The following is a 10,216-nucleotide window of genomic DNA, read 5'->3' on the forward strand; positions in this document are numbered from 1 at the left end:
AGTTTCTCCCATACCCCCAAACTTAAATCTAACATTGTCCTCAATGTTCTAAAGATGAAATTAAAAGCATGAACAAGGAGAAACTGTTACCATTTGAAGCAAAAGAGATAAGGAAAGATATTACCGTGTTGCAAGAATATTGGGTTACCTCCCAAGAAGTGCTAAGTTTAAAGTCTTCAGCCAGACTTAGGAAAGGATTAGTCAACTCGAACCATAAAGTAACAGTCGAAATAATTGTGGGTCTTCAAAACGAAAAAGAGCTGACCAGAGGAAACTACAATAACCCAAGAAAGTGAACAAGAATAACATGCCCTTATCTAGTTTCCTGATTAAGATATTTATATCTAATTGCGGTTCAGGTTCAGGTTCTATGAAAGGGTCTAAATAAAATATTTTCCTCGGATGCATTTCCTCATAGGTTGGATCCAAATTATTAGGTCCTAGAGTCTGGAAATACTCAAATAAGAACTTAGAATCACAAAATAATAATAACCTAAATAACTGAGGATCCTTTAAGTCAATCAGGTTTGACTTATATAATTGACCACAGTGAGAGTAGTGGTCATTCTTAAGCAAATGTGTCGATTCTAATTTCCTAAAGCATTTAGGTTTAGTCTCACAACTTAATATTCGACACATTTGAAATCTATATGTTCCCACATATGGAAGAAAACTATTTGGTGGGAAAACAAAATCAATCTTGGTATTATTGCCTGGGTTAACCACATCAACCAGAGGATGGGTTTCTAACAGTTGAGACTCTTGTTGGATATCATTAGGTTCTGGAAAACGATTATGAAGATAATCTTGTAAGATGGTTGAGGCATTGATGTCAAGTCCCAAGTGAGGGACCTTACTAAGAGTTAAAGCACATGGAGAATGATACTCACCCCCAAACTTAGAGTTTTCGACGTCTCTAGATAGACTGGTCATAACCACCCTAATTTCTAGGTCGGCAATTGATTTTTCTAAGTCAGGTTCATCCTCGCTAATCTCTACGAGTTCATCTAAGACTATTGTTTCTAAATCGTTTGACTCGATCTCAAGATAAACTGGTTCCTCTAAACCATCATCGTTTTCGTAAACAGGACATACTACATCGTCTGAAACGGGGGTATCTCTAGTCAAATCCTCGTCCTTTTGAATAGGTGAATAATTTTTAAAATTATTAGCATCTGAACCAGAAATAATATAATCATTATAAGGCTCAACTGGGGTAACAAATTCCTGATCACTATTCCCACATATTTCAGATTCTTCATCATCACTATCCTCATCATCATGATACAATTTTTGAAATTCAAGAATTCTCAATCTTTGTTCCAAACTACATGGTCTATGTGCGGTTCGTTTTCTTTTAACCTCTAGGAAGTCCCCAGTCGCCCCTTGCCGTGTCATAAATGGTAATCGGGTCGTCTGGTAACCGAGTCGTCGATCCCTGAGTGGATCGTATCGGGTCGTCTGGTAGCTGAGTCGTCGATCCCTGAGCGGATCGTTTTCCTCTACCGTCCTGACGTCTGGGTAGAAGTATGAGATCGAGGATTAAAAATTGACATTGTAACCGAAAGACCAATCCCCACTGTGGTCGCCAATTGTTTGAGGGTGAAAACGGTTTCTGCTGATTTTGGTAATTTCGGGTGTGTCGGTGAGAAACGAATTTAAACCCTAAACAATGTACCGCAAGGGAGTACTTTAGATTCGAGAGATCAATCTGTACAAATCCGGCCTAAACCAAGAAATGGTCGTTCCAGACTTGTTTCGGTCACAAAGTGAAAGAGAAGGGTTGGTTTTGGGGAGGGAAGCGAATAAAGTGTTGAGACCAGAATAGTTGATTCTGGAAGAGTAGTTGTTTCACGACTTGTATCAGAAAGTGGGAAGCTAACAGATGGAAAGCTAGCAAATATTTTCTGAGTGTTGTATCCTCCTGACCTGAACCTGTTGTTCGGTGGAAATAGGTAATGCCTATTTATACAAGTCAAAGTGAAACGTACACTGGTCTCATTAAGAAATGGAAAACGGGTGAGTAAATGGGAGGAGGTGTGATGGGTTTTTCAAGTGATAAGTAAAAGTTCGTTTCTCAGACTTGTAGAGATTTGGTTTAAGACTTAAAAATAGAAAAAAGAATAAAAATAGAGAAATGTGTACACAAAAATAGTCACAATATCGAGAGTTTACCGAGACTCTGGATTTCACCACTAATCACATTCAATTGGTTCATATAATGATTTGTAACAATTCTAGCTCTTTTGTTGACTCTTTTCTTTTTCAAAAGTAGATTATATAAGGCGTTAGATGTAAATCACAAGCATGACACATCAAAAGTACTTAGACCAAACATACATCATCAAACAAAATCACAACTAATCAAGAAAAATCATAAATCAATTAAAACAGGTGCAAAAGTCATAAAGAATCAATTATAGTTACCAAACGATTGTGAAATAGGGTTTCCTCCATCGTCCCAGCGTTGGGGTTTAGCTCATGTTTTCAAACATTCGCTCAAAATAATAATCCATGGCTCAATAGGTTTTTTATTAAAGAAAATATAATAGACTGAAATTCGTAACGTTGTATTACTGTTACAGACGTCACTGTTACAATTTGGTGTCTGTTACAAAGAAAAAGATGACTGATGTTTTATAAGATGTGATCTATTCTTCATGTTCTTCTTCTTCTCCGGCAGTCTTGCCTGCAGCTTCCCTGGATATTTTTCCGAGCCTCTGTGGTGCTCTAAATCTCTCTTCTCGGTCCCCAAACTACCGATACCCCCTATGGAATTCCTCTCCACCTTTTATATATACGACAGGCCGATCATAACTCGATTAAATCCTTTTTCTTCACTCGAAAGTCACAGATATTTCCTTTTTTATCTCTTCCTTTACGCGTGTTTTGATTTTGTCCAAACTCTTCTAAATCCGGTAATTAACCCTGGAAGAATCCAAACAAAATATCCTCTCCAAACTTGCACGTAATTTCCAACCAAACTATCTCGATAAACTTTCTTATTTCCATGTTTCACGTAACCTGTTTCATCGTGAACCGATTAAACCAGTCTTTTTTCTTCGAAACCAAACCTATTACAGTACCTATATGATCTAAGCATGCCCAAACATAACAGAATCCACGACGAAATCCGATAACAACTTCCCAAATTCAATCCAAGGGATGAGTAAATATCCTCACCCCTGTTTTGCTTCAAATCAATATCTAGCCCAGTTCGGTCCATTTGATCACCTATATCAACATTGTTTGGCCCAATCCAGTCCATCCTGATAAAAATCAGCGATTGAATCTTCTTTAAATGTTTTTAAAAATCCAACCCTAATTCTTAACCTTCGATGCTCACATTTCCCGCCAATTTTGAGGATTTGAAACCGTGAAGAAGAAGGGTGTCCCCCTAATCCATTGTTGGGTGCGAATAGCAAATGGTGGTGAGTAGTAAAGAGGATAGCCCTTATCAATTGGATGCCCCTTAGTAATTGAGTACCCCTTATCCAAAATGGGGGTCGGTATAGTAATTTTCTACCACGAGCGAAAATACCACTTTTCGAGCTAATTTTCCCGCAAAAGCTTATTTCACCAAAAACACCTACAAAGACATAAAATAACCAAATAAGTACAGAATTGAGCACTAACAATATATATAATTGAGATCAAAATAGACACATAAATGCGTCTATCAAATACCCCCAAACTTATTATTTGCTAGTCCTCGAGCAAATCAAATCTAGAAAATAAAATCCTAACTCACTGTCGCAGGCATCGTCGGTTGCATTTAGCGTATGCAACAAGCCTTTAAACCCCTAGGTGGCCCTAGTGGCGGAGTGTTGTCTCCGGAGGGATTACCAAAGATAGACCCACAAAACCTTTACACTCCAGACCCTAACTATCTACACAGAACCTTGGAAGGCACTAAAGAATCTCCTTGGTTGGCATACTTATTGACTACAGGAGGAAGTACCCTGATGCGAAATTCCAATTGATGTACACGAGTTCGCACTCAAGCATACTAAAATTCATATAAAGTGACAGAGCTCTACTCAGATAGTCGCATCCAAACTCAGAATCAAACAAATCACATGGATAGATTAAGAAGATGGATATAGAAAAACATAGATGGTTTTGATGTTGACTAAGGTGAACGGTGTTTCTCATATCTGTCTGAAGGCCACTACCATAATGAACCTATCCTAATAGACTGAGATACCGATCTGAATAATATCAACACACTGGCATATACAAGGGTACCAGTGGTCGATAATCCTAACTCTAGGTCAACACAACTGGCATATACAAGGGTTCCAGTGGTCGACTTTATTGAATTTATTCCAGTTAGTATGGTCTCAATTTCTCTCTCTTTTTTTTTATGGCTATCTCAATCACTCTATTTCACCCTAACAATGGTAACAACTTGAATCGTGAGCCCCATCTAATCACTTAGAGAAACATATTTTAAAAATAAAAAAATAAAAATGGAAGTGAAAAGGACTCAGTGAGACATGGCGAAACTACCATGTTATTTCTAACACCTGAGCTCTGTGCTTTTATGAATAGACTCTTTAGATGTTTCCATCTAATCAGATTGGTCCCTCAACTCCTACAACCAAAATGCTTCCATCCACTTAGATTGGGTAGTGTCATCCTTAATAAGGATAATTTTCTAGGCTCTGGAGTTTATTTATTGCAACGAAAAGGTAACAAAAAGTTTTACCCCACCCCCAAACTTAAATCTAACATTGTCCTCAATGTTTCTAATTAAAGAACAGTACCAAAAATATAAGTAACATGAGGAAATAGTAAAGAGAGAATTCAGAAAGATAGTACCTGGGTGAAGTGTAACCAAAAACCTACAAAAATAATATACAACATACAAAATCGCCTCGATGGTCAATCAAGGTAAACAGGGTCCTCCAGAGGGACCTCCTCAACATCACCTGTAGGAAAAGGCTCTATAAAGGGCGTCAATCGCTGACCGTTAACCTTCGAAGAACTACTACCATCTGGTGTCTCAATCTCAACAGCGTCGTGAGAAAAAACAGTACGGACCACAAAAGGACCGGTCCATCGAGAGCGCAACTTCCCGGGGAATAGATGCAACCGAGTGTCATATAGAAGAACTTTTTGACCTGGAGAAAATGACTTTCGTAAAATATTCCTATCATGCACTAGTGTCATTTTGTTCTTATAATCCTTAGCACTATCGTATGCATCTCTACGAATCTCTTCCAACTCATTGAGCTGGAGCTTTCTTTGAGCTCCTTCCTTGTCAAGTGAAAAGTTTAAGTTCTTAATTTCCCAATAGGCTCGATGCTCTAACTCAACAGGCAGGTGACATGCCTTGCCAAATACTAAACGATAAGGTGACATTCCAATGGGTGTCTTAAAGGCAGTACGGTAAGCCCATAAGGCATCAGTAAGCCTCGACGACCAGTCTTTCCTATTTGGATTAACTGTTTTCTCTAGAACACGTTTAATTTCCCTATTGGAAACCTCTACCTGACCACTATTCTGAGGGTGATATGGGGTTGCTACTTTATGGGTAATACCGTATTGTTTCATTAAAAAAGCAAACGGTCTATTACAAAAGTGTGAACCTCCATCACTAAATATAGCTCGCAGCGTACCAAAACATGTAAGTATATTCTCTTTCAAAAACTGGACTACGACCCTGTGGTCATTTGTTTTATACGGAACCGCCTCAACCCACTTAGACACATAGTCTACAGCGACAAGTATGTAAAGATAACCAAACGAAATAGGAAATGGACCCATAAAATCAATTCCCCACACATCAAAGACCTCAATCACTAAAATAGGGTTCAAAGGCATCATATTTCTACGGGAAATGGTTCCTAACTTCTGGCAACGCTCACAAGAAACACAATGACTATGGGAATCTTCAAACAACGAAGGCCAGTAAAATCCACACTGTAAAATATTAGCAGCAGTTTTCTTAGCACTAAAATGACCCCCACATGCATGTTCATGACAAAAGGAGATAATACTAGACTGGTCACTCTCAAATACACATCTCCTAATAATATGATCCGGACAATACTTAAACAGATAAGGATCGTCCCAAAAGAAATGCTTAACCTCGGCTAAAAACCTAGAATGATCTTGATTACCCCAATGTTGAGGAATTCGACCAGTAACAAAATAATTCACTATATTTGCATACCAAGGTGATTGGGAAACAAAGAACAATTGTTCATCAGGAAAACTATCCCTTATAGGAAGGGAATTATTAGGGGAACTAACAACTAGCCTAGACAAGTGGTCTGCTACCACATTCTCTGCACCCTTTTTGTCTCTAATGTCTGGACAAAATTCTTGTAAAAAAAGGATCCATCTAATCAATCTAGGTTTGGTATCCTTCTTAGACAAAAGGTATTTCAAAGCATCATGATCAGTATAGATTAAGATCTTAGAACCTAATAAATAAGATCTAAACTTATCCAAGGCAAACACGATGGCTAGAAATTCCTTCTCGGTAGTTGTATAGTTCATTTGGGCATCATTCAGAGTTTTGCTAGCATAGTAAATCACATGGAGTAATTTGTTTTCTCGCTGACCTAGCGCAACGCCTATAGCATAATCTGAAGCATCACACATAATTTCAAAGAGTAGGTTCCAGTTAGGTGCCTGGACTATCGGGGCAGTAGTGAGTAAAGTTTTAAGCTTATCAAAAGCCTTTAAGCAAGCATCATCAAAGACAAACTTAACATCTTTTGCAAGCAAATTGCAAAGAGGTCTAGAAATCAAGCTAAAATCCTTAATGAATCGACGGTAAAAACCTGCATGCCCTAAGAATGACCTAATATCTTTTACAATTTTTGGGACCTGTAGAGTCTTAATGAGGTCAATTTTGGCTTTGTCTACCTCTATACCCTTTGAAGAAACGATGTGCCCTAAGACAATTCCTGATTCAACCATGAAATGGCATTTTTCCCAATTAAGAACTAAATTCTTTTCCTTACACCTAGTCAACACTAATGTCAAATGATGCAAGAACTCATCAAAAGATGAACCAAATACTGAAAAATCATTCATAAAGACCTCTAAAAATCGTTCTACCATGTCAGAAAATATGCTCATCATGCAACGCTGAAAAGTCGCAGGGGCATTAGAAATCCCGAAAGGAATGCGTCTATACGCAAAGGTACCAAAGGGACAGGTAAAAGTGGTTTTCTCTTGGTCTTCTGGGAAATAACGATCTGATTATAACCAGAGTAGCCATCTAAGAAGCAATAGTGACTATGTCCAGCTAATCGTTCTAGCATTTGGTCGATAAAAGGAAGGGGAAAGTGATCCTTCCTTGTGACCTTGTTCAATTTCCTATAGTAAATACACACACGCCATCCCGTGGTCACTCGGGTTGGGATTAATTCATTATTATCATTCTGGACTACAGGGATACCTGATTTCTTGGGGATAAGCTGAACAGGGCTGACCCACTTACTGTATGAAATTGGGTAAATAATACCCGCATATAACAACTTAAGCACCTCTTTTCGAACTACCTCTTTCATGTTAGGGTTCATTCGACGTTGCATCTCCCTAGAAGGTTTGGAGTCTTCCTCTAAATGAATCTGTTGCATACACACAGTAGGACTTATACCCTTAATGTCTGCTATTGTCCACCCTAAAGCTTCCTTATTGTCTTGAAGTACTTTTGCTAGCCTACTTTCCTGATTAATATCCAAATCGGAAGATACAATCACAAGTAAAGTCTCAGATGGGCCTAAAAACACATACTGTAGAGTATCGGGTAGTGGTTTAAGGTCCAACTTTGGGGGCTCTTCTAAAGAAGGAATTAGGGTAGTCTCAGAAACTAGTAACGGTTCGAACCTAGCTTTCCATCTATCAGTGTCTAACACAGGGGTAGAATCTAATAGAGCATTCACTTGTTCAGTAGTGCTATCATCATCAAAATCTAAAACAAAATGGGATTGACAACTTTCTAATGGGTCTTCAAATAAAATGTTTGGTAATGACTTCTGAACTAAGGCTTCTATCATGTTCACCTCTTCAACACATGTGTCATCTAGCTCATAAGGTAGCTTACTGACATCAAAAATATTCATAGTCATATTACCAAAAGATAAATTCATCACACCATTTCGACAGTTAATGATCGCATTCGACGTAGCTAAAAACGGGCGACCTAAAATCACAGGTATCTGGTTCTCTGGGTCAGGGACAGGTTGTGTATCTAGGACCACGAAATCCACTGGATAGATAAACTTGTCGACCTCAATAAGGGCATCCTCAATAACACCTCGAGGAATTTTAACAAACCTATCAGCTAACTGCAGTGTTATCTGAGTAGGTTTCATTTCACCAAGTCCTAGTTGTAAGTACACATGGTACGGAAGTAGGTTCACATTGGCTCCTAAGTCAAGTAAAGCTTTTTCTACCCGGTGTTTACCTATTGTACAAGCAATGGTAGGGGAACCTGGGTCTTTGTACTTTGGAGTTGTAGTGTTTTGAATAATTGAACTTACGTGACTAGCTAAAAAGGCTTTCTTATGGACGCTAAGTTTTCGATTTCGCGTACACATATCCTTAAGGAACTTGGAATAAGCAGGAATTTTCCTAATTGCATCTAATAAAGGAAGGTTTATGGTAACTTGCTTAAAAACCTCCAATATGTCATTAAAGTTCGATTCCTTCTTTGTTGGTACTAATAGCTGAGGAAATGGGGCTCTAGGCACAGAATCAGACCTCTCAGGAACTGAGTTGGCATCATCAGAAATTTTATCAGTTTCCTTAGCTAGTGGTCCTGAGGGGTGAACTACAGTATGTTCACTATCGGGCATGGTTACCTGATTTCTACTATTCTACCACTCCTAAGGGTTCTAATAGCATTCAATTTATTCGATGGTTTTGTACCTACTTCATGAACTCCTCTAGGATTGGGATTAGTATGAATAGGGAACCTACCATTATCTCTCTCACTTAAGGTCTTAGCTATTTGGCCGACTTGAAGTTCTAACTTAGCAAGGCTCTAAGCATTAGTTTAAAAATTCTGCTTAGTTTCCTGTTGAAAACTAACATGGCTCTGTGCTAACATTTCCTGAGTTTTTGCTAACATCTTAATAGATTCCTCTAATCTAGTCGTTTTATTTTCTGGTCCTGATGTATTCCTAGTGTAGCCAAAACCTGGGGGAGCATTAGAAATATTAGACTGACCCTGACTCTGGCTCTTAGACCATGAAAAGTTCGGATGGTTTCTCCAACCAGGATTATAGGTTTCTGAATATGGGTCAAACTTCTGACGATTATCAAACCTAGTGTTATTATATAGAGCATTGGCTTGCTCTTCATTATTCTGGCCTTCCAAAAAAGGCTCCACTCTACCACTAGTGTTACCCACTTCTAAAGCTTCTAACCTTTTCGCTATAGCAGCAATTTTGGCATCTGATTCATAGCCTCCTTCTATCCTATTAACGTTTCCTCTGCCGAGAAGAATTTTTTTCTGGGGTCCTCTACTACTTTCCCATTGTTGGGTCTTTTCGACGACTTCATGCAAATATGTCATCGCGTCATCAACTGTTTGGTTCTCAAATCCACCAGTACACATAGATTCTACTATGGTTGTGGTGGGATAATCTAAACCCTCATAAAGGATCTGAACTAACCTAACCTTCTCTAAACCATGATGAGGACATTGGGCTAATAAATCATTGAACCTTTCCAAATACCTATACAAATTTTCTCCCTCTTGTTGAGAAAACGTGCAGATTTGCGTCCTAATAGATGATGTTTTGTGCCTAGGGAAAAACTTGTTCAAAAAGGAAGATGTAAGTTGTTCATACGTTTCGATTGACCCGGAAGCCAAACTATATAACCACGATTTAGCTTTATCTTTCAGGGAAAAGGGGAATAACCTAGGTTTCAAAGCATCATCATCTAGGTTTCTAATCCTGAAGGTACTACAAATTTCCTCAAAGTCCCTAACATGGAAATAAGGGTTTTCATTTTCTTTCCTTAAAAAGATTGGGAGCAGCTGTAAGGTCCCAGGTTTAAGTTCATAAGTTGTTTCCGTCTCAGCTAACCTGATACATGAGGGACGAGTAGTCCTAGTTGGATTCAACAAAGCTTTCAAAGTTGTTATTTCTGGCGCTATCGGAGCAACAGGGATTCTCTCCTCAGTCAAAGGGTTCAAAAACAGACTCTTCAAAAGTCGGTCTCTCTAGATTAAGGTAATCGA

The 10,216-nt window shown here is 38.5% G+C and overlaps 1 pseudogene; it reads left to right on the plus strand.

The window, feature by feature from the left end:
- Positions 1-9,656: 9,656 nt before the first annotated feature.
- Positions 9,657-9,756, plus strand: LOC113354604 (annotated as a pseudogene).
- Positions 9,757-10,216: the final 460 nt, after the last annotated feature.

This window comes from Papaver somniferum, chromosome 2 (genome assembly GCF_003573695.1).
Source record: "Papaver somniferum cultivar HN1 chromosome 2, ASM357369v1, whole genome shotgun sequence".
Classification (NCBI taxonomy): domain Eukaryota; kingdom Viridiplantae; phylum Streptophyta; class Magnoliopsida; order Ranunculales; family Papaveraceae; genus Papaver; species Papaver somniferum.